Consider the following 23,770-nt stretch of genomic DNA (forward strand, 5'->3'; position numbering starts at 1 on the left):
TGAGCTAAAATTACAGCTATACCATTGGTCGACCACACTTGGCTTTTCTATATAAATAGAAATTCTCAGCTTTTCTTGTCCAAATTGAGCCCAATTTCGAGTCCCACACCTTAGCCCAACAATTTCGACCATCAGCCCCTACCCATCTGAGCCCACGACCCAAAACCAACCTGTGACCCGCCACATCTTCCATTTAATCCCAGACATTGATCCATGTTAATCTAACGGCTATTATTCACCCCACCCACATATAACAACCTAATATTCACTAACCCTAACCCTAAAGACCCAACCAAAACGGTGCCTCACCCCTCTCACACCCTCTGTCCGCCCCCAACCACACCCTAAGGTCGCCCGAGCTCCCCTCAAATTCCTTCCACGTCATCTGAATCCATAACAAACTCTGACAATCGAATCTTCTTCAACCTCCCCACGTGTTTTTTCTATTTTGTTTTGGACGAATTTGGATAAATGGGAGTTCGTAGGATCTATGGAGATGAAGATCCTAGGCTTCCATTTGTCCCATTTTGGTTCGAAAGGGAAAAATTCAGATTTGAGGAGGATTTTCGGATTTTTGGAGAAGCTTCTAGGCTTGGGTATAAGAGGAGTTTCTTTGGACAGAAATTGAAGAGAGAAAAATCGAGAGGCGGAAGTTCTAGGGCTGAGAGATAGCTTTCCTTTTTCTCTGATTTTTGAATTGAAGTCATCGGTCCGTTTATAAAATTAGAAAAAGAGAACAAGATTTTTGGCTTTTCTTTCTTTGATTTTGAGTTTTCCAGAAAAAGAAAAAATATACAAAAATGTTTCTATTCCCTCTTTCCAACTTCGATTTTGATTCTTAACCATGGAATTTGATTGAGGTTTTCCGTGGAGTCGAAGTTTGTTCGAGGCCGAGTTCGTGGATTTTGGATCCTGTCGCATTCTCAGCTGCTGTTACTTCCAATTTCAGTGCCGGATTCATTTGTATTCGATTCCAAACAAACTTAATTGAAGAGTTTCGCAGTTTCAGGTTCACCTCTTTCCTTCTCATTCTTGTTAATGGTGTGATTGAAACATGATAAGAGCCGTAGGTTTGTCGAATTTGGAAAGTGTTTGAGTTGATTTAGAAAGGGAATTGATTGAGGGCTGATTTGTGTGAATATATATGGGGGTTACACTTAAATGTTCTGGAATGTCTTTTTAGCTCGGATTGTTTGTCTTTTGACCTGAATGATTGATATTCGATTGATAGTGAAATTGTACTGCTTGATATGAGTTAATGCTTGTCTTGATTGCATTCTTTGAGTATTCGGGCTGCTGTTACTTGAAGTAGCATATGAGATAAGTGAATCATGTTTAGAGTCAGATTAGCCTGCATATCTTATTGCATTTCGCTCACTGTTGCTTTGCTTTGGTCTGCTGTTAATTTTGCCTGTCTTTGCCAGTTCACCTGTAATTAGAATGCCGGCACTCATTTCACCTCAAATGAGTTATGTTAAGAGTTATTGAAAGTTAACCTGGCTCTAATATGCATCTCAACTTAATGAGTTTGTTGATCAGTGACATTCCTAATTTGCACATTGAGATCATTTCTGCGTGTTTCAGTCAATTAGCCTCTATTTGAAAACCCACGGCTTTTGGTGTCTTGTTTCTTTTGTTAGTTAGAAGATCAATCATATAGCTAAGGTCCAGGATGATTGTTTCATTGCTTTCGAGCTCATTTTAATTGAGTTTGAACATGGATAATTGACAAGGTTGGAATGTCTGTGATTATGGTTCAAAGTTGAATTGCACTGAATGTATTCGGACTACTAGTGTTTAGATCCATTCACATCTGTTGATTTCTTCTTAATATCATGGAACCAAGGTTCACCATCAAGTTCGAAATGCTTGTCTGCTTGTTATGTCCTAGATGGTCGAGTTGTTTTATCAATTGCCCTTTACACGCTGGTTTGTTCCAGTAAAAAAAACATGTTCTCATGTTCTGTTGATAAGTCTATGTCATGTGGGTATTGCAGAAATTTCAATTGAATTTAAGAAAAGGTACTCCATTTAAAGGGTGTTAGTTGGGGAGCTGTGAGTGAGATCGACAAGATGTTAAGGTGGCTCTTACCATATTTCAAGCACACCAGTCCTTTATTCTATTTTGCTATTATCTTCTTTATTAGTTTATTGCCTCAGTGTTTGTGTGTCTTTTTGCATTATTTGACCTTATGGAATTTGTTCAGTTGAATGATTGTCGGGCGTGGGAAATTGGGAAAAGACTTGGCCCATTAGTGCTTAATTTACCAGCTTTAGGATTGGGCTCGGCCTACAAAATGATAAGTTAAAAAAGAACAAAATCATGAATTGAATTTTCTTCCAGTTCTCTTATTTACTTATTTTTATTTTATTTTTGTTATTCGCTAATGTTTAGGCCGACAACATTTGGGTAGGCAATATTAGGACGTTTTATTAATTTTGAGGCGAGAGGTCGTCCCTTTAGTTAAATTTATCCGGGGAATTCCCCGAAGGATTAGTAAATATTCTATTCCGGGGAATGCCCCGAAGCACTTTGTAAATATTTTGGAGGTGTTGACGAGCATTGTGGGGAAGTCATAGTATAGGTTAGTTTGGGATTTTTCTTTTCATTTTCTCTTATTAGGTGGGGACGGCCTTGAGCCTCTTTTGTGTTTATTTTCCTTTTATATATTTTTTTTACCTCAATTTGAATATTTTAAAAGCTAACTAGATCGGGTACGCAACTGTGATTTTCACGGGACTTAGGGAATGGCTAACACCTTCCCGAGTCAAATGAGCCCCCTTATCTAGAATATTTGATGCAAACTGGTTTAAGAGTCAAATGTGTTTTTAAGGAAAAATTGGTTTTAAATGGTGATTTGACACACCGAAATTACATGTCAAGCGGCGAGTCTTAGTTAATCCATTTTAAACAATGTTTTGTCACTTTTCAATTTTGGAAAACCCTTTCGAGCTTTGCAAAACTTTTTATTAATTAAAAGAGGGTTAGTGAGGTAAAAAAAAAAAAGGGTGTGACACAAGCTATGCAAACCATTGAATAAATCTCATTACAATGCAACAACTAATAATAGTCCTGTACATGCTGCAGCTGTAAATTTCAATCAAACCTTTTAAGGGTCATAACAACAGCAAAAATTCAAGAATCAGCGGATCAAAGGAGTGTTATATGCCTAGCTTCCAAGCAATGGAAGCTACAATCTGCCAAAAACAGAGAATTTAATGTTCAAAAATTTGTTATGTAAAATGAATCATCAATATAAATTGAGAAAGCAGTTCAAACACATGTAACAAGGCTACCTCAGAAAAAACATGATAGAATTGCAAACTATCATTAATCTTATATTTACCTCTTGTATGCAACTTTAAGGTCTCCCATTTGAACTCGTTGCACTCAGAACATTCCATAATAAATCATCGACGAGTCAATAACTAGACTGATCTGAGACCGGTTGCCACACTGCTTTGATCATTCCTCCTTTCGTCGTCTTGGACTTGTGAAAATTACTAGTAACGATGAGTAGAGTTAGTAACAACATCAATTGATACTTCTTCCGGTCCACTTTAATTGATTATTTGGCTGTTTCACATATATTTAGGAACCCACCTTTTAGTATTAATTAACAATAAAATTGACCATAACTTTAGTTTGTTCATTGAAAATATAACAAATATTCCTTAACTTTTTACTCCAAGAGCAACTTTGGAAAAAAGAAGTGTTAATATCTTTTTGAAAAAAAGCAAATATTATGGACCACAAAGAAAGACTAAAAAATCAATTAAAGTGGACCGGAGGGAGTACCTTGTCGAAAAGATTAGTTATTTGGTTGCAACACAGGTCATCTACCGAAAAACAATCATATAGCACAAACTTCTGTTATTTTACTTTTCATAAATTGTTTCCCCCTGTTGAAACTTTCTATATTGTACACCCTACACTCACTTGGAACTTATTGAAGTTTTTGGCTTATCCCTCAAACTCATAGCAGCCACTTGACTTGCCAAGTTCTCGTCTCGATCACTGTGAGCTGAGTATTTTCTTGAGACAGCATTTCCATTAATTGGCCAAGTCATTGGAAGTATTAAGTTTCTACAGAACAGGAAGACTTGTGAAGTCAGCATTTGGATGAGTTTTCATTTATCATCAAATGAATACAACTTATAAGAAGAGACGACAAGACATCAACTTAGATAAGAAAAAGTTCCTAAGAAATGTACGCAGAGTACCTCTTCAGCTATGTATAGAGTCTTGTTAGAATAGAAGATAAGATAACTTTACGTTAAATGTTTGTGTCTCTTTTGAAATATTTCTTTTTTGTTGTCTGGTTTATCATAGTTCAAGGTTTACTTTACTAACTTCCGCATAACACCTGATTATTTCGATCCTAACAAACTTAGATCAAGCAATACAAAGATATGTTCGTACGTTTCCACATGCTTGAATTGGCAAACGGTTCATAATATCCACTGTATAATTACCAAAAACGAAGTCGGGTTCCTTTGCCAACATTGGTATCTGATATCCAGGTAAAATGTCCCAGATCTTTAATACTTGAATGTATGTACAGTCCTGCTGCTGAATATCTATTGTCCAAATCAATTTTTGGTGCTTGACATTGTACACCTCCAACAGTGCAGAAAAATTCCCACCCTTATTGCTGAACTTGATGTTCTTTTCCGCCTTACGCCAACCACTTGAAAGCTTCACCAAAAGGGAGATCACTTCTTTACTAATCTTCGCATCCTTAATTCTGGCCATGGCTTTTGTGAAGTTCTGACTTAAGTTTATACAGCAAGAACCTTTTATTTCTTCAATTTAAAACAACAATAAAAGAATTAAGCACGTCAAGTGGCAGTCTTGTATTCTAATACCGTAGATTTCCATCAATTCCAGTGTTATAAGTGGCAGTCTTGTATTCTAATATTGTAGATTTCTATTACTACATGTTGTTCCTTTCGTCTTTTCATTTTTTCTCGGATCTACTAGAAACAACCTCACTACATTCACTGTAGGGGTAAGGTTTGCGTACTATCTACGATCCACAAACCCCACTTGTAGGATTATATTGGGTTTGTTGTCGTTGTTAATAAAAGGATTAAGCCACAAAAACAAAAGATTTAAGTTCAACACCATCACTTGTGAAAATGTTGTCTTTACTTTACTAGCAAATTCCAAATTCAACAGATGTAATTTTTGCCATTAATATTCAAGAAACAAATCAAATTGTCGATGAGTTATGCAACAGCTATTAGTATAGACTATAGACTTAGGGGGTTAAGGAGCTACTTAAATATTACTCCTACAGTATGTAAAAATCAGAAGAATGATTTGATTTTTTTTTTTTCCTTGTATTTTCAGAATCTCATTTTGCAGTACATGTCTTGAATTATATACAAGTATGAATGAATCTAGGGCTACATTCTACATTGTCAAGTGGCAATGTCCTATTAGTTAGTACAAAGTTATACCTAAAACAAATACATGAATGGAGCAAATAATTAAATTTCATGTATAAAGTTGTATATGGATGGAACAAATAATTATAATACACATTTCTATGCACAATGTGAATATACCATCTGAAAGGGCAGGCCCAGAAGTGGGCTGTGGGCAATTAGGCCCAATGCAAAATGCATTGAGGACCCAAGTTAGGCCCAAAATCCGACTGGCCCATAATTGTTAAATATACATCATCGGCTCCAACGCAGTATTCAATTGACTCAAAGAAATAGTTGAAGAAACTTTAAACATCCGGCTTAAGAAAAATAAAGAAACATACTTTCCACTTAGCTGTTCTGAATATAGAGGAGTAATGTTTCTATGTTGCCAATTTCAATGGTTGCGTTCGAAATTGCTTGAGACAATCTCTGATCATCAGTAATATCAAAGTAACAACCACGAGCCTTGGCGTCAATGACTAAATTCTTCCAAATGGAACCACCGTTAACCAAAGTTGTGCTATTTCCCAATATCCAAAGGCAGTATCTGCATAAAAAGACGAGGAAACAATCAAGAACAAGTTCATCAAATTATATCCTAACATTTTTGAAAAGTTTTCCACCAAATTAATACTACCTTGCTCGGGTCAGTGCTACGTTTGCTCTCTGAAGATTAGAAAGGAAACCAACTGATCCACTCCCATTACAACGAACAGTGGATATAATTATAACATCTTCTTCACCCCCTTGAAAACCATCAACAGAACGAACATTCACTGAGAAGTCACTGTTAACATCTGTGCTATATTTCTTGCCAAGAATTTGTTGAATAGCAAAAACTTGAGCCTTGTAAGGAGATATACAACCAACACGGACTTTTTGTTTTGAAGAGACAGATTCTGTAACATAGATAACAATATCAGGTTGCCAAATCAATTGCAATGCAAATAAAGATACAGTAGAGAAAACTCGAAAAGATCATCAAAATTAGAAATTAAGTCACCAAAAGATTAGAGTGTCACCTTTATAAAGGTTAGCGACTATTTCAGCTACAACGAAAACTTCTGCCATATTTCTCGTGCTATGTTGGTCATCAAGCTCCTCATTTCCACTACTTGTGTTTATAAATGAATAGGAGCCAAAAACATTTCCTTTAAGAAATCTCTTCTCATATATTGCGGCTTTTACATTAGGACCATCCGTTATTTTCTTCTCATAGAACTCATTATTTGGGAACAGACTTATTTTTGGATGCATCCTATATTGAACATTAAGAAGGTGCTTCTTGTGTCCTACAATAAGCTCCTGCCGAAGCCAGCCTTCTCACAGATCTGTATATAACAGATACTAGTTGTCAATGACATAAGAACAGCACAGTAATTTTAAAAACAAGATGTGAAAAAACTAACAGATAATCTTGCCCTGAACCATTGCAGGCAATTGTTTCTCATCTCCGATGAGTATAGCATGGCGGAGACCTGGGATTTGTAAAGGAATAGTGGATTCACATTCTTTCAACTGAGCAGCTTCATCAATCACCACCATCTCAATTGGTGTCGTTCTGTCTGTGTGCAATTTCGATGAGCTAGAAGCAGTGCAGAAAATCAAGCATGCACCTTTCAGACAAAAACTTCGAATTTGGTAGTCAAAGATTAAATTGGGAAGAGAGATACTCTCACTAAGAAATTTCAATACTTTTAGGCATTCTGTTTTGGTTGCATACAAATTAGCAAAGCGTCTCGCCTTATTCCTTGTAACAATTTCGTGTGGAATTTCTGTTAACCCTCCAGAAGTTTCTGCAGTAGCAAACAATTTTCCACGAGTCTGAAGCATTGCAAGTAGTCTGATCATTTCCATAGCTACTTCTAGTGGAATAAAAGAAGTAGGTAGATGTGTATACAAGCTCGTCAGACAAAATATTAACTGGTTCTGTATCCATTTGAATCTTTCGATAACAAACTCCTCAAATGTCCAAACAATGGCTTCTTTTGTTGCTTGCCTCCCCTTCGTTCTTGACCTTGTTCGCTTTGTCATCTGCTCTCGAGTTGTTCCTCCTTTGAGAACTTTGTTTATCTTTTGATGCCGCCTTCTTGTTCTTTTTCAATGGCTCAAGGACAAATTTGTTCCACAACTTATTCTTCCTATTCTTATCTAGTACTTGATCATTGGTAATGTTTCTTTTTTTTTCCTCTTCCTCATCCTCATCATTGTCATTTTCTTTCTTTTTTTTCATTTTCTAAGTACTTGCGATATTGCTCTTCAGGATCCTAGAGCAAACATATCATGGATTGCACACCAATTCTCCACCCAGTATTTGGTGACAAACAGCTAACAAGAGTATCAACACGGTTCTTATGAAATACATCAAACAGATCTTCATGATCATCGATCTTCATTCTTTTCCCGTTACCAAATAAAATTATGTCTCCTAAACCATCTAGTACATGTTGCATCAGCCTCTTTGTAACTCCCAACACAGCAATGTTCGTAGGAGCGCAAGTCAAAGTTCTGCATTTCATCTTTAATAGAACGTAGAGTAAGGAGGCAACTGTTTTAGACTTTCCAGTTCCTGGAGGACCCCAAATTAGCTTAACCATATTCCGGTTATCACATTCTCTTGTTGCAATACAGCTTAGAACCGCCTCTTGTTGAGCATCATCTAGCCCAAAGGACTGAATCACGGCCCTTGAATTTGATATAGCATTAGTTTTAGATTCTTTGCAGGAACAAAGAGAGCAGTCTACTTCACCCTGTGGACGATTGAAAATATAGCAGACCTCAAAAGATGATCATTGGAATCAAAACTAACCGAGGAAGAGTTCATAATATGCCTTAAGAATGGCTACAAAATAAAAGAATAAGACTAAGTTTTGGCAGAGGCACCGCTTAGTAAGAGGTGTCATCCGACATTGCTTCGTAATAGTTTTATTTACGTATGCGTGGAAGGGGAGCCTTGACGCAACTGGTAAAGTTGATGTCATGTGACCAGGAGGTCACGGGTTCGAGCCGTGAAAACAGTCTCTTGCAGAAATGCAGGTAAGGATGAATACAATAGACCCTTGTCGTTCGGTCCTTCCCTAGACCCCGCGCATAGCCGAAGATTAGTGCACCGGGCTGCCTTTTTCTTATGCGTATAAATAATATATTTTTTAAGAATCAACACAAACACACTCTCACAGACACACATATACACAGACATACACACACACAATAGACTGACACTACTTGAAAATGATACAAAGTATAGTAAATATAGGCCTACACAGCTTGCACGAAATCGTAGCTGAGGAAAGAGGTTTACTTACAATATTTGGATCGATTGTCAGCACAGTCTTAATGATCTTCAGGTTTGCATTTTCCTGGTCTGAATTCAAAGCATTCCATATTCGCATATTTGTCGTCAAATTAGGAAGAGTCACAACAAAAAGCTTGTCCCCTCGTTCACCCTTCTCAACGTCTTGTTTCTGAAATGAAATAGGCTTCAAAGACAGGATAGGTATACAATATGAGTCTTCATCTTCAATCCCTTGAACTATGGCAATGTGATAAGATCTCTTAGGCCTGTTCAAATCTTCAATTCTTCTTGGCCTCACATCTGTTAGTGTAATCAAATCTCCATTCTCTGGTTTATATTTTGCTTCAATGTTCTCTCCCTCTAATGCTCTCTTCAACAAAATCTCGTAATATAAAATTTTTTGATTCCTCGACGCCAAGAACCTCAAGAGCAGCGGCTTTTGAAACTGTGAACATGCTTGAGAGCAAACCAGCATGCGTTTCTTGAATAAGTGGAGTAATGAATGACTTCATGTAATGATCAGTTGACAAGAATGTCTCTGGAATTTCTTTAACCTAACACATTGGAATTGAAGTTAGGACACATAACTTGAAAATACAAAAATGTTTCAAGATGGAAATAAATATCTGATCTAACCAACATGTTAATTTGAAACTCTCCATTATGCGAGGCTAATACGTAGTCATACATTATATACAATGTAATTCTGCAAGAAACACAAAATGCTTTGTACAACCTATAAACAAACAAGCATGTGACAATGTAAAAAGAATTTGCGCACTATCTTATCACCTAAAACATAACTACCAGTAGTCCTCCCTAGAAAGTGGTATTAGTAACCTGAAAATAAAGCAAGTTACAAGAGACATATCATGATTTAAATTTAATGGATTCCATCTTTACGTTCTCATCACAAACCATAACTACAACAATTACTACTACTACTATGCCCCAATCTCAAACAAGTTGGGGTCTCGTCAACCCCATTACAACAACAACTACTATGTGTCTATGCTGTTCGGAATAAACCCCCTACATAAATAGTATTCACAGTAATAAAAGCAGAATAATAACGTAGTACCGAGATATGGTAATTAACAAGAATAAAAGAGTGACAACGACACCAAGATTTTTACGTGAAAAACCCTTTTGAATAAGGGAAAAACCACGACCCTGAGAGGAGCAACTGATATCACTATAGCAAGAAATTTTACACTTTGTAGGTCCGAGTAAAATACTACAAAGACCGCTACAACACTCAAAAGAAATAACCCTCTTTTGATATTCTCACCTTACTACAATATCGCTCACTCTCTATTTTCCTCACAAACTATTTTCTTATACCTTGTCTGTGAAACCTCACTCTTTCTTTCTCTCTTTGTTGGTGTGTATTACAATGAGAGCAAGACACCTATTTATAGTGTTTAGGATTGCTTCATTGATGTCATCAATGATATCATGAGTTTGGCAAGAGTCAAATATTCACTGTGAAACCAAAGAAATATTTGCCATAAAATCTTCCTTACTATTCCTTTAGTTGGCTTGACCATTCAAAGCCAAAAGGAAGATGTCCTCCTTCCCCTCCAGTCCCATGCACCTGAAGGAGGTAACTCCAGTTTTTCATATAGAGTTCATGCCGACAAGTTCTTTGCACAATTCGAACTTGTCTTTTGGTACCACCTTGGTCAGTATATCTGCGGGATTCTCATTTGTAGAAATCTTCAAGAATTTTAGATTTTCATTCTCTACCATTTCTCGAATCCAGTGATATCTCAAGTCGATGTATTTGGTCCTTGCATGGTACATGGAGTTCTTGCTAATGTCTATTGCACTTTGACTGTCACAATAGACGACATACTCCTTCTGATGCAAGCCAATATCTTGAAGAAACCGTTTCAACCATATCATCTCCTTGCTAGCTTCAGTAGTGGTAATATACTCCGCTTCAGTTGTACAGAGTGCGACACACTTCTGCAACCTTGACTGCCATGATATAGCTCCCCCTGAAAATATAAATAAATATCGAGTAGTGAATTTTCTATTATCAATGTCACCTGCCATACCAGCATTTGTATAGCCCTTCAAGATTGGATCAGATCCTCTAAAGTACAAACAATCGCCCGTGGTACCTCTCAGGTACTTGAGTATCCACTTGACTGCTTCCCAATGTTCCTTTCCAGGATTTTCATGGAATCTGCTAACAACACCAACTGCATGAGCAATATCAGGTCTGGTGCATACCATCGCATACATCAAGCTTCCGACTGCTAAAGAATAAGGAACTCTAGCCATGTTCCCTTTCTCCTCCACACTTGTAGGACACATCTTCTTGCTCAACTTTAGATAACTAGCAAGAGGTGTGCTGACTGTCTTAGCATTCTTCATATTGAAGCGTTCCAGTACACGTTCAATGTACTTCTCCTGAGACAGCTATAACTTTTTGCTTGTTCGCTCTCGAACTATCTTCATACCCAGAATTTGTTGTGTTGGGCCCAAGTCCTTCATATCAAATGACTTGGACAAATCTCCCTTCAACTTTGCGATTAGCCCCTTGTCTTTTCTTACAATTAACATATCATCCACATACAACAACAATATAATAAAGTTATTTTCAGAAAATCTTTTAAAGTATACACATGGATCATAATATATCTTTGTGTAAGTTTGACTTTTCATGAATGAGTCAAACTTCTTGCACCACTGCCTTGGTGTCTGCTTCAATCCATAAAGACTCTTATTCAGTTTGTACACCATGTGTTTCCTTTCAGCTACTTCAAATCCTTCTGGCTGCTCCATATAGATCTCTTCTTCTAAATCTAAGTGAAGAAATGTAGTTTTCACGTCCAACTGCTCCACTTCAAGATCTAGGCTAGCTGCTAAGCTTAAGATTGTTCGAATAGAAGTCATGTTGACAACATGTGAGAACATTTCGTCAAAATCAATACCTTTCTTCTGCTTGAAGCCTTTTACCACCGATCGAGCTTTGTATCTGGCCAACTTGCCATTTCCATCTTTCTTGAGTTTAAAGACCCACTTATATTTAAATGGTCTTTTACCCTTTGAAAGTTCAACCAGCTTGTACGTGCCATTTTTCTGCAAAGATTCCATCTCCTCTTGCATGGCTTTCATCCACTGGTTCTTTTCTGGATGGGACATCACCTCCTTAAGACTTTTTGGCTCCCCCTCATCACTGATGAGGACATACTCCGTGGAAGGGTACCTGAATGACTCTACCCTTGGCCTTTCTGATCTCCTCAGAGGTTGAGGTTGTTCTTCTCCCAGAGTGAGGTGATCCACTTGATCGACATCATCATCAAGTTGCCTCCCTGCTCAATAAACTCACCAGGTTGCTCCCCCTGCTCGGCAACCTCGTCGGTCGTACTTTCTGCATTTGTGGGATTGTTAGAAGTAGAAGGAATAGTAACAAGGTTAGGAATAATACCATTCTTGGCCTTCTCTGACATATCATCGGCAGTTCCAACTTCATTTTCTCGGAAGACTACATCTATGCTTCTAATGACCTTCTTCTTTACGGGATCCCACAATCTGTATCCGAATTCTTCATCTCCATATCCGATGAATATGCAAGGAACAAATTTATCATCTAGCTTTGTTCTCTGCTCCTTTGGTACATGTGCAAAAGCTTTGCAACCGAACACCTTCACATGCGAGTAGGGCACCTCCTTGTTGGACCAAACTCTCTCTGGGATGTCAAACGCCAATGGAACTGATGAACTCCTATTGATCAGGTAACATGCTGTCTGAACTGCTTCACCCCATAATGACTTAGGCAGTTTAGCCATTCTGAGCATGCTTCTCACTTTCTCCACAATGGTACAGTTCATCCTTTCGGCTACGCCATTGTGTTGTGGGGTTCCAGGAACTGTCTTTTCATGTTTGATCCCATGGTTCGAACAGTACTCTTCAAATTCCCTTGAAGTGTACTCACCTCCATTGTCACTTCGGAGACGCTTTAGCTTTTGGCTTGTCTCCCTTTCCACCATAGCATGAAACTTCTGGAAAACTTGAAACACATGATCTTTGATTTTCAAAATATAAACCCATAATTTTTGTGAAGCATCATCAATAAAAGTAACTAAATATTTGTTACCGCCCATCGATTCAATTTCCATTGGACCACAAACATCAGAATATACCAAATCAAGTATATTCAATTTTCTTTCAGACGATGTCTGAAATGAGACTCTATGTTGCTTACCAAATAAACAGTAGTTACAGGGTTTTACCATTGTACCTTTGGCATAAGAAATGAGTGATTTCTTGGCAAGAATCTGCAATCCCTTCTCGCTCATATGACCCATTCTTTTGTGCCACAAATCTACAGAAGTCCCATTTTGTGTCGCGTTCAATTCACCTTGGCATATTTCTGCATTTGTCCTGTACAACGTGCCACCAGCAACTCCCTTTGCAATCACTAATGATCCCTTGGTGAGTCTCCACTTTTGATTTGCAAAATAGTTCCCGTATCCATCTCGGTCTAAAGCAATTCCAAATATCAAGTTCATCCGCAAATCAGGTACATGTCGCACATCCTTCAGAACTAATGTGCATCCGACATTTGTCTTGATACAAATATCACCAATCCCTGCAATCTTTGAGTAACTTGTGTTACCCATTCTCACAAGGCCGAAATCACCTGCTACATATCTGTAAAAAAGATCTCTTACCGGTGTGGCATGGTAAGATGCTGCTGTATCAACCACCAATTCTGACTCTGGACCTGATAAGTGCATGCATTCATCTTTCTCGTTTATACAGAGGACAACATTATCATTGTTTTGCACAATGGCGGTTGTGTTGTCGTCATTCTTCTGGCCACTAGTTTCACCTTTGCCCTTCCTTGGATTTAGGCAATCTCTTTTGAAGGGACTTGGTTGATCACAATTGTAGCAATTTCTAGCTCTTTATTTGGATCGATTCTTAGACATCCCACGAGCTCTGGATCTACCATAGTTGCTCGAACTCCTTTGATAATTCCTGCCTCTACCTTCTGTGATAAGAGCATGTCCTTGATTTTCAGGCTTCTTTCTCATCTTCTCATTGAGTAAAAAAGTCGATGTGACATCTTTCAACTCAATGGTAGTCTTACCGTGCAGGATGGTTGTTGCTAGATTATCGTACGAAGATGGCAACGAGTTCAACAACAAGATGGCTTTATCTTTGTCATGACCCAAAATTTTCACCTTCAAACCGTGATGGCGCCTAATATTTCACTTGCTAGGCAAGCCAACGTTAGAATAATATTAACCAATTTATAAAAAAAATTTAAATTTATTAATATCAAGGAAATAAACGTTGAAGTAAGGTCTGAAATATAATGATTAATCCAAAAACATAACGGTGTCTAAATACCATCCCAGAATTGGTGTCACAAGTGTGCGAGCTTCTAGAATAAATACAATTAAAGGTCTGAATAAAATAAAGTTGTTTGTAAATAAACACACAGCTAAAGAAAAATAGACGGGGACTTCAGAACTGCGGACGCCATGCAGTAATACCTCAAGTCTCCTCCGAGTAGCTTAAATCCGAGCAAGTCTATGGCACGCCACTGGGACCAACTCCAAAATCTGCACAAGAAGTGCAGAGTGTAGTATCAGTATAACCGACCCCATGTACCGTAAGTGCCGAGCCTAACCTCGATGAAGTAGTGACGAGGCTAAGGCGATTCACTTACATTAACCTGTACGCAATATTAATTACAACAACAAATAATAGAAGTAAATCAGGTAACTCATTTATAATAATTGAAGCCAACTCAGCAGTCATAATCCATTATTATTTCCATTAAATCTGTTGCAGCGTGCAACCCACTCTCACAATATATTCACATTCAATTCTGTTGCAGCGTGCAACCCGCTCTCCCAATATATTCCTTTTAATCAAGTCAGTCATATATTTATTTCAATCAAGCATATATATAGACTTTTAATAAGTCTGTTGCGGCGTGCAATCTGATCCCCTAATATTGAATTTTAAATAAGTCTATTGTGGCGTGCAATCCGATCCCCCAATATAGATATATTTACTTTCATTTCCGTTGCGACGTGCAACCCGTTCCCCCAATATATATAACTTTAGACAACTCATAATTTAAATAAAAATTACTCTAATAAATACCACGTCCAATGTGAAACTATTAAGCATCAAGGCGCACAATAATTATAATTTATTTATGAACAAACAATAGCAATAACAATTTATTTTATAAATCAAGGATAAAATAAACAGTTTAATATTTAATATGCAAAAATGTCAAGTAGAAATTAGTGCACATAATTCAAATAAGCATGTAGCAATTATTACAGGAATTTAAAAATTAATATTTGGCAAAGAATAGGAGAGAAACAATTATTATAACAATTAATTCATATATTAAAACAAATTTAGGATTTTCAAATAATTATGCAAACAATTAATTTGATGACGTATAGGCACTCGTCACCTCGCCTATACGTCGTTCACATGCAATTCACATAATAATTAATTTAAGGGTTCTATTCCCTCAAGTTAAGGTTAACCACGATACTTACCTCGCTTTGCAAATTCCAATCAATTATTCAACCACAACTTTTCCTTTTAAATTTGTCTCTGAAAGTTTCAAATCTATTCACAAATAATTTGATATATTCAATACTAATCATAGGAATTAATTCCATATGAATTTACTAATTTTTCGGATAAAAATCCGAAATTCAATTAAATATTCGACAGTGGGACCCACATCTCAAATCCTGAAAAAACTCACGAAATCCGAACACCCGTTCTGATACGAGTTCAACCATATAAAAATTGTCCAATTCCAATATTAAATGGACCTTCAAATCTTAACTTTTTATTTTTGAAAGATTTTATAAAAAAACTGATTTCTTCCATCTAAATCCGAAATAAATGATGAATATAGATATGGATTTGTGAAATATAATCACTTTTAGTTAAAGAACACTTACCCAATTTAAAGTCGTGAAAATCCCCTTTGAAATCGCCCAAATCTGAGACTTGAAACTCAAAAATGAGTAAAAATGACGACTTCTGAATTTATAGGCTCTGCCTAGTTATTTTCGCATCTGCGGATAAAAGTTCCGCATTTTCGGACTCGCATTTGCGAGACAAATCTCTCATTTGCGATGCCAGGATGCCAGGTGAAGTTCTGTATCTACGAACACTCCTGTCGCACCTGCGACATCCGCTTCTACGCAAAAAGGTCGCACCTGCGAAGACCCCAAGCCAGCCCAGTCCCGCATCTGCGTGATTTGGTGCGCATCTGCGGACACGCTTCTGCGAGAAGCTGTCCGCTTCTGCGATCGAAGCCTAGACATGCCTGGGCGCATCTACGATAAAAACTTTTCGAAAAATTTTACGGACTGCACACGCAAGTCGAGGAATGATAAATGGTGCTTTTCGAGGTCTTAGAACACAGAATTACTTATTAAATTTAAAGATGACATTTTGGGTCATCACAATCCCCACCTCTAAAACAAACGTTCATCCTTGAACGGAGTTAGAAAAAAAAAGTACCTGAGATGGAGAAAAGGTGTGGATATTTACTCCGCATGTCCGACTCGGACTCCCAGGTAGATTCCTCTACCGTCTGACCTCTCCATTGCACCCGAACTGAAGGATAACTCTTAGACCTCAAGTGTCGGACCTGCCGAGCTAGAATAGCCATCGTCTCTTCCTCGTAAGGCAAATCTTTATCCAATTGGACTGAGCTAAAATCTAACACATGAGACGGATCACCATAATATTTTCGGAGCATAGACACATGGAATACCGGATGAACCGCCGATAAACTAGGTGGTAATGCAAACCTGTAGGCTACTTCACCCACCCTTTCAATAATTTCAAAGGGTCCAATATACCTAGGGCTCAACTTGCCCTTATTTTCGAACCTCATTACACCGTTCATAGGTGAAACCCAGAGCAATATTCTTTCTCCAACCATGAATTCAATATCACGAACTTTACGGTCGGCATAACTCTTTTGCCTAGACTGAGCTGTGCGAAGTCGATCCTGAATAATCTTGACCTTATCCAAGGCATCCTGTACCAAATCGGTACCCAACAACCAAGCCTCTCCCGGTTTAAACCAACCAACCGGCGATCGGCTTCGCCTTCCGTATAATGCCTCATATGGATCCATCTGAATGCTCGACTGGTAGCTATTATTATAAGCAAACTCCGCAAGTGACAAGAAATGATCCCAAGAACCTCCAAAGTCTATAACACAAGCGCGGAGCATATCTTCCAATATTTGAATAATGCACTCTGACTGTCCGTCTGTCTGTGGATGAAATGTTATACTCAACTCCACCCGCTTGCCTAACTCACACTATACAGCTCTCCAAAAATGTGAGGTAAACTGCGTACCTCGATCTGAAATAATAGACACGGGCACACCGTGAAGGCGGACAATCTCACGAATGTAAATTTCAGCTAACCTCTCTGAAGAATAGGTAACTGCCACCGGAATGAAATGTGCTGACTTGGTCAACCTGTCCATAATAACCCAAACTGTGTAAAATTTTCTCTGAGTCCGTGGGAGCCCAACAACAAAATCCATAGTGATACGCTCCCACTTCCACTCAGGAATTTCTAACTTCTGAAGCAAACCACCAGGTCTCTGATGCTCGTACTTAACTTGCTGACAATTCAGATATCGAGCTACATATGCAACTATATGTTTTTTCATTCTCCTCCACCAATAATGTTGCCGCAAATCTTGATATATTTTGGCGGTACCTGGATGAATGGAATACCTGGAACTATGTGATTCTTCAATAATTAATTTACGGCCAATCCATATTAGGCACACAAATATGAACATTCGCAGAACCCCATCTTCCCCCACAACAACCTGTTAGGCATCACCGTGCCGCATCATGTCCTTAAGGACAAGTAAGTGAGGATCATTATACTGCCTCTCTCTGATGCGCTCATATAAAGAGGACCGAGCGACTGTGCAAGCTAGAACCCGATTGCGTTCTGAAACATCTAGCCTCACGAACTGATTAGCCAAAGTTTGAACATCTGCAGCTAATGGCCTCTCACCAACCGGAATATACGCAAGACTGCCCATACTCACAGCCTTTCTACTCAAAGCATCGACCACCACATTGGCCTTTCCGGGGTGATACAAAATGGTGATATCATAGTCTTTCAACAACTCCAAGCATCTTCTCTACCTCAAATTAAGATCCTTTTGTTTGAACAGATACTGAAGGCTATGATGATCAGTAAATACCTCACACGAGACACCATTGAGGTAATGCCTCCAAATCTTCAGCGCATGAACAATGGCTGCCAATTCTAAGTCATGAACAGGATAATTCTTCTCGTGAAATTTCAACTGTCGTGACGCATATGCAACTACCTTGCCATCTTGCATTAATATTGCACCAAGCCCAATGTGAGATGCGTCACAATATACCATATACGATCCTAAATCTGTAGGTAATACCAACACTGGCGCCGTAGTCAAAGCGGTCTTGAGCTTCTGAAAGCTTAACTCACACTCGTCTGGCCATCTGAATGGGACACCTTTCTGGGTCAATCTGGTCAATGGACTTGCTATAGATGAAATCCCTTCCACGAACCGACGATAATAACCTGCTAAACCCAGGAAACTCCGGATCTCTATAACTTAAGTAGGTCTAGCTAATTCTGAATAACCTCAATCTTCTTAGGATTCACCTTTATGCCTTCTACAGATACAAAATGCCCCAAAAAGGCAACTGAGTCTAACCAAAACTCACATTTTGAAAACTTGGCATATAACTGATTATTCTTCAAGGTGTGAAGCACACTTCGAAGATGCTGCTCATGTTCCTCTCGACTGCTGGAGTAAATCAAGATATCATCAATGAATACAACCACAAAAGAATCCAAATAAGAATTGAACACCCGATTCATCAAATCCATAAATGCTGCTGGGGCATTTATCAACCCAAATGACATCACTAGGAATTCGTAATGCCCATACCGAGTTCAAAAAGCTATTTTAGGGACATCAGATGCCCTAAACTTCAACTGATGGTAACCAGACCTCAAATCGATCTTCAAAAATACCTTGGCACCTTGAAGATGATCAAATAAGTTATAAATTCTTGGCAGTGCATATTTGTTTTTGATAGTGGCCTTGTTCAACTGCCGATAATCTATACACATCCGCATAAAGCCATCTTTCTTCTTTACAAATAATATTGGTGCACCCTAGGGCGAGACACTGGGTCTAATGAATCCCTGATCAAGCAAGTTTTGTAACTGCTCTTTCAATTCTTTCAACTCTAGCGGGGCCATACGGTATGGTGGAATAGAAATGGGCTGAGTGCCTGCCATACGGTATGGTGGAATAGAAATGGGCTGAGTGCTTGGAGCCAAATCAATATAGAAGTCAATATCTCTGTCGGGTGGCATCCCCAGCAAATCTGCAGGAAATACTTCTGGAAATTCACGAAAAACTGGTACTGAGTCCATAGAAGGGACATCCGCACTAGGATCGCGAATATAAGCCAAATATGCTTGACACCCTTTCTCTACCATACGCTGAGCTTTCATATAAGAAATAACCCTGCTGGCAGAATGGCCAGGGGTTCCTTTCCACTCTAACCGAGGTAACCCCGGCAAAACTAGGGTCACTGTCTTGGTATGACAATCCAATATAGCATGATAAGGAGACAGCCAATCCATACCCAAGATGACATCAAAATCTACCATATCAAGAAGTAGAAGATCCACACTAGTCTCAAGATTACCAATAGTAACCACACACAAATGATAGACATGATCTACTACAACAGAGTCTCCCACCGGTGTAGATACACACACCAAAGCACTCAGAGAATCACAAGGCACAACCAAATATGAAGCAAAATAGGAGGACACATGGGAATAAGTAGATCCTAGATCAAATAGAACTGAAGCATCTCTATGGCAAACTATAATAATACCTGTGATCACAGCATCAGATGACTCGGCCTCAGGCCTAGCTGGAAAAGCATAAAATCGGGGTTGAGCCCCACCACTCTGAACTGCGTCCCTGGGACGGCCTCTAACTGACTGGCCTCCACCTCTAACGGTCTGACCTCCACCTCTAATGGCCTGACCTCCACCTCTAATGGCCTGACCTCCACCTCTAGCTGCCTGACCCCTACCTCTAGCTGGCTGAGCAGGCGGTGAAGCAACCGGTGCCGGTATGATGGCACATAAATCCTCTCGAGATCTATTACTCGCCAATCTAGGGCAATACTTCCTGATGTGACCAATGTTTCCACACTCATAACATCCATCCTGATGTCGTGGCTGCTAAAGGTGAAGCTGACCCAGATGGGCCGGATAACCACTGTAGTAATTCTGGAGTGGTGGTGCACTGATAGGAGCTGAATGTGCATTAAATGCTGGCTGCCCAGAGTAATGCATACTAGGATCGTGACTCCCTGAAGCACCGGGAGATGCATGAAGTGCTGAATGAAACGGTTTGGGAGGATGACCCCTACCAAAATTACCTCTGCCTCCAGACGAGCACCACTGAAACCACCGAACTAACGAGGCCACTTATCGGACCTCTGCCCTCTCTCCTATGCAAGAACCATCTAGATCCTCCTTGAGACATTAGCAGCCGCCTGAAAAATAAATCTCACTTCCGGTCTCCTTGGCCATCTAAAGTCTGATAGGGTGAGTGAGTACCTCAATAAACCTCCTCACTCTCTCTCCCTCCGTAGGTAGTAAAAGGAGAGCATGACGGGCCAAATCCATAAAACGTGACTCATACTGAGTAACAGTCATATTTCCCTGCTGTAGACGCTCAAATTGCTTGCAGAATTCCACTCTTAGTATGATACGAAGGAACTTTTCTAGAAATAGCTGAGAGAACTGCTCCCATGTAAGTGCAGGTGATCCGACTGGCCGGGTCAATGTATAATATCTCCACCACCTCGTGGCGGAATCCGTCATCTGAAATACAGCAAAATCAACCCCATTGGTCTCAACTATACCCATGTTCCGCTACACCTCATGGAAGCGTTCAAGATAATCTTGTGGGTCCTCAGAAGGTGTACTACTGAAGTGAAATGGAAAGAGCTTGGTAAACTTACCCAATCTCAATAAGGCCTCAAAAAACATGGCTGGCCTATCACCGATCTGTGCCGCAACAACTGGCTGAACTACCCTAACTGGCGGGGCTACTGGAGCCTGATTCTGGGGAGCCATCTGCTTCAGATCAGGAGTAGTGGGAGTTTGTGCACCTCCCCCAGCCTGTGAAACGGCTGGTAGCATTAGAAATGTAACGACCTTTGCCTCGGCCTCTAGCATGACCTCGACCTCTACCCCTGGCCATAGTTGCCACCAGGGATTCTAGTCCTTGTCTATCGGTAGAGGTATTACGTGTTCTCACCATCTACGAGAGAATAAGAGTAGAATTGTAACGACCCGATTTGTCATTTTAAGAATTTACGCCCCGTTCAGTGACTTAAGATTTTGAGCAGCCTCACAATATGTATTATGACCCGCGTGTGTGGTCGAGTTTGAATTACAGATGATTCGGAGTGATTTGGGACACTTAGTTCCTAAAAAGGGAGCTTAAGTCTTAGGATTTTGACCGTAGTCGGAACTGTATGAAGACGACTCTAGAATGGAGTTCCGTCAGTTCCGTTAGCTCCGTATGATGATTTTGGTCTTAGGAGCTTTTCCAGAAAATTATTTGGAGGTCCGTAGTGGAATTAAGCTTGAAACGGCGAAACTCAAAATTTTGGAAAGTTTGACCGGGGGGTTGACTTTTTGATATCGGGGTCGAAATGAAATTCTGAGAGTTGAAACAACTCCGCTATGTTATTTGGGACTTGCCTGCAAAATTTGACGTCATTCTGGGTTGGTTTGATAGGTTTCGACACGAGTTTTAGAAGTTGGAAGTTTTTGAAGTTCATAAGTTCGATTTGTGGTGCGATTTGTATTTTCGGCGTAATTTGATATGATTTGAAACCTCGAGCGATTCCGTGATATGTAATGGGACTGGTTAGCATGATTGGACAGGGTCCCGATGGGTTCGGGTGTGTTTCGGAGTGGTTTCACACCAAATTAGAGCTGTTTGGACTGCCTGTTGTTGCTGAAGTCTGGTTTCCTTCTTCGCGAACGCGAAGGGAGTCCCGCGTTCGTGAAGAGAAGTTTGAGGGGCTGATGATTTGTCCTTCGCGAACACAAATCTATGAACGTGAACACGAAGAAGGAGCAGGGCAAGCCTTCACGAACGTGGCCCTGGCAACGCGAACGCGAAAAGGAAGATAGGGGCCTGGGGTCGTTTGGCCTTCGCGAACACGAATGCGAAGGAGTTGGTCAGCTGTTCATCGCGAACGCGACGAGGACTTCATGAACGCGAAGAGGAAATGATGGGGCAGAAGCAGCTGGCCTTCGCGAACGCGACGCTTGTCACGCGAACGCGAAGAAGGATTGGAGGCAGCTGGATTTTTGGCCTTCGCGAACGCGAATGAATGGTCGCGAATGCGAAGAAGGTGTATCTGGGCAGAATTAAAAGTCCCAAAAATGGGGGTTTGAGTTCATAACTCAAAATCAAATTGGGAGCTCGGTAGAAGGCAATTTTTGGAGAGATTCTTGCGTGGATGTTTGGGGTAAATGATTCTTATCCAGTTTTGATTAATTTCCAAGATTATGTCTTTGAATCCATCATTTAATTCGGATTTAATGGAAGATAAATCAAGATTTTTGTAAAATCTTCCAAAAAACGAAAATTTAAGATTTGGAGGTCGATTTATTATTGGAATTCGATAAAATTGTGAATGGTTGAACTAGTATCGGAATGGGTGTTCGAATTTCATGAAAATTATATCGGGTTCCGAGAGGCGGGTCCCGCGTTGACTTTTATTGTCTTTTTGGAATAAATTTTTAAGTCTACGTATTATTGTCCGGAATTATTTTCGATGAATTTTAATGAAGTTATACAATTAATTTGGATAGATTTGAATGGCCCGGAGGTCAATTCAAGCAAGAAAGATTTTTTGGAATATCGGCCTAACTTCAAAAGGTAAGTGTCTTGCTTAACCTCGAGTGGGGGAAATTCCCCTTAGGCATTGAGTCTTATATGCAACTTGGGTAATTGAAAACCATGTACGCGAGGTGACGAGTACGTACTTGGTTTATATGTACATATTTTATTGAGTTAAAGTCTTGAGCATATTGTGTAGTAAATTGGATAATTGTTGGCATATATTTAATCATTTACTTGTCGTGCCTAAACCCTTGTTGTTGACTCTGTTGTTATATGACAATGTGATGTGATTATTATTTGATTATTTATGAAATTTCGTGAATTTGCTGGCTTGATAATTATTAGAATTTAATTTTATTTTGGATTTTCCCCTCTGCAAATAATTAATTAAATGAGCTTAAGAAGAGATGTTTATATAATTATTGAAAATTTGATCTTTTATGAATACTTTGCTTTATGTTGAGTAATTTCTATCTCTATTGATTGTTTTTGGGTGTTGTACACATTGTGTGGAGCATTTGGTTATTTGCTGTGAAATTAATTGACTTGGTTGTAGCTTGAAATTTGGTTGTGGCCATTGGAAAAATTGTGATATGAATTGATTTTTGTTATGTTGTTGTGATAATTTCCCGTGTAAATTATTGTGTTGTATGAGTTATTATTTTGGGGAGATAATGGTTGCATTTCACCGTTGATACTATGTGGTTATAAGGGTGGCATTTCACTGTTGCGTTTATTGGCTATTGATATTGTCTGGGTGGAGCGATAAGGGTAGCTATAGGAGAGATAAGGGTGGCAATAGGAGAGATAAGGGTGGCTATTGATATTGTCTGGGCGAAGCGATAAGGGTGGCTATAGGAGCGATAAGGGTGGCAATAGGAGCGATAAGGGTGGCTATTGTCAGGGACGATATGTGATGATGTGGGGTTGTGGTGTTGACAATTTTCATGTGATGTTGTGATTTTCTTGTGTTTATTTTTATATCTTGTGCAACTTGTCTTGTTGTTAGTAAATTGATAATAATC

The 23,770-nt window shown here is 39.2% G+C and overlaps 1 long non-coding RNA gene and 1 pseudogene across 1 annotated transcript; one reads left to right on the forward strand and one right to left on the reverse strand.

Annotated features, from left to right (window-relative positions):
* The first annotated feature begins 108 nt into the window (after positions 1 to 108).
* Positions 109 to 3,360, forward strand: LOC117276007 (uncharacterized). The gene is made up of 2 exons (XR_004506231.2): positions 109 to 1,009; positions 3,089 to 3,360. It is a non-coding gene; the product is annotated as an uncharacterized lncRNA (long non-coding RNA).
* Positions 3,361 to 5,701: 2,341 nt separating this feature from the next.
* LOC104093119 (probable helicase MAGATAMA 3) lies at positions 5,702 to 9,067 on the reverse strand (annotated as a pseudogene).
* Positions 9,068 to 23,770: the final 14,703 nt, after the last annotated feature.

The sequence above is a fragment of the Nicotiana tomentosiformis genome, chromosome 9 (assembly GCF_000390325.3).
Source record: "Nicotiana tomentosiformis chromosome 9, ASM39032v3, whole genome shotgun sequence".
Lineage (NCBI taxonomy): Eukaryota > Viridiplantae > Streptophyta > Magnoliopsida > Solanales > Solanaceae > Nicotiana > Nicotiana tomentosiformis.